The 2,323-nt window shown below is 31.7% G+C and overlaps 1 long non-coding RNA gene across 1 annotated transcript; it reads right to left on the bottom strand.

The window, feature by feature from the left end:
• Positions 1–244: 244 nt before the first annotated feature.
• Positions 245–1,436, bottom strand: LOC108741986. The gene is made up of 4 exons (XR_001938598.1): positions 1,198–1,436; positions 961–1,085; positions 726–900; positions 245–663 (listed from the first exon to the last, which is right to left on the bottom strand). It is a non-coding gene; the product is annotated as an uncharacterized LOC108741986 (long non-coding RNA).
• Positions 1,437–2,323: the final 887 nt, after the last annotated feature.

Raw genomic sequence — 2,323 nt, 5'->3', positions numbered from 1 at the left:
TTCGTGCAAGCATTAGAATCGTCCCACGCAAGCGTCTGAGGAAATTGTAAAATATCGAAGTTTTTTTTGTAGATTTTAAAATAAATAGTTTAATTATTATTCGAATAAAAAGAAAAAATTCGAACAATTCGTTGTGTTGTAAATATTCCATTCGAATTTCGAATGGAATAGTAGGTAATATTGGATTTGAGTATTATTCGCACACCAGTAATATTTATATATCTATTGGTACATTTCTGTTTTAATTTAATCTTTTGCATTTAATTTCTGTATATAAACATATAAGCAAGTTTATTACTTGCACTTTTGCATAATCTCCTTAATAATTTTCATTTCTGCTTTCTTTACCAACCGCATGATATCAGTTACTTTGATTCCCCCGTAATTGCAATTTTATGATTAGTTTATTTGGTGATTTAGGACTAAATTTGTTCTATGTACTTCTTATTTGCAGTCTCATCGACCTTATTGTCTTATTGTTGGTACGTAAGAATTTACTCCGAAGTTTACTTAATGAATATTCTATTTCTGAGTTAGGTTAGGTTAGGTTAGGTTATGAATGTTCTATTCCTGGGTTATAAGTGAGAATTGTTAAACCGCTTTCCGACTTTATTCCCCTAATAGCGCTATTCCGCGTCTTCTCCTGTGTTCGTAAATCCGACCCTAAATAGACCAAAAAACTTGTTAGTAGTTAACTAAAAATTCAGTTGGATTATAATATATACCTATTAAATGTTGTGTCAGGGTAGCTCACAGGATATACTGTGAAAATAAGTATGTAACCATAGTTTAAAAAGAATTGTTGCAACTTCACCTTCACTATTTTGGCTAATTAGCTTCTTTTACTAGTCCTGCACCGTATTTGAATTATATCATACTGAAGTGCTATCCAATTAGGAACTAAAAATGGTAAAATAACCGTTAATTTTTTTCGTGAAAACCTTTAAAATAACCTTAAACTATTTGCTTGAGTAGTCGTTAACGCAACCACTATAATGCTTGCTCAGACTGTGTAGATCGAGAAAATCCAATGGCTGGGTGTATCTTAAAGATTTTACCTCTTTTACGAAAAAACTTGATCGTTTCTTTTCAAAAAAAAAATATAAGCATTAGAAGTTCAAACTACCAGCATGCATTCGAATAGAAGATGGAACATTTCACTTTGTCCAACAATTAATATCGTAATAAAGAGCTTACTTTTCTGTAACGTATTTTTCGAATAATTATAATAGGGTAAATGCCCTGAAGCAGGCTTGACAGAGCGGCACAACAACCACGTCGATCAGTTACCGTCGCCAAATGCTGAACCCGAGGCGAAAGTTAAATTCCAATGTTAATTTCGAAACACAGAAGATTATTCATCTTCGTTCAACTTGTAGATTATTTTTCAAAATTCTTAGAGGGGAATTTCAACTAAGTACCTAACGTGTTTTATATTTCTATATGACGTTATATTTATGTGGAATTCCTGACTTCTATTGTTTTATTTATACTTACATAGTTCACCATGTTATTCGGCGCAATGGATAATTTGAAATCAAGTCCAAAATAGAAACAACATGAAGTGTTACCCCGTTTATTTGGTACACAATTAATAAAAAAATGAATAAAGCAGTATTTCTTAAATTAATTTTCATTATGATTTCTGTTGATTTAATACATTAAAGCCACGTTCCATTTATCGTACCAGCCTTGAATTAAATCGTTGATTGTTGTTAGTGACAGACTTGAAATTGATACTATCAGTCTTCAGCTTAAAATCGTGGTTATATCTTATTCGATGATCTGCGTAAGGTTCTTTTTAGTTTACTATTTCCTGATTAGCGTTTTTCTCTTTAAAATGTTCTGCTAATTTCCTCAGTCAATTGTTCGATAAATCTTTATGTGCAAATAATGTTATACATATTCATTAAGAAAAGAGAAATAAAAACAAAAATACGACTAAATAATTACATTTATTGACATTTCGTCATGGTATAAATAGATGTGTAGGTATATGTTATTATGTAAAAACACACAAAAATTTTGTGTTTACTTATCTACATCACAAATTCACAGGTAATTGTCAAAATTCAAAGAAAGTAAAGGTGGTACGCGAACTACAACCAAATTTGAAGTAATGGTTTCAGATTGAAGAAAGAGAGTAAATATAGAAAGTGGTTAAATGTTTGTCTACATCTGGCAGCCCTTTTAACCAGTAAGGATATGTTTAAGGCAGTAGATCGACCGTAGCCCATCAAATGACGATTTTACGCTAGAGTGCACCGGTTTTCCCTTTAGGGCATCAGCCTTCCTCACATCAGAAGGTGTCCAAAAGTGAGCA

This window comes from Agrilus planipennis, unplaced genomic scaffold, assembly GCF_000699045.2.
Source record: "Agrilus planipennis isolate EAB-ADULT unplaced genomic scaffold, Apla_2.0 scaffold301, whole genome shotgun sequence".
Classification (NCBI taxonomy): domain Eukaryota; kingdom Metazoa; phylum Arthropoda; class Insecta; order Coleoptera; family Buprestidae; genus Agrilus; species Agrilus planipennis.
This window is presented reverse-complemented; position numbering and strand designations above follow the sequence as displayed.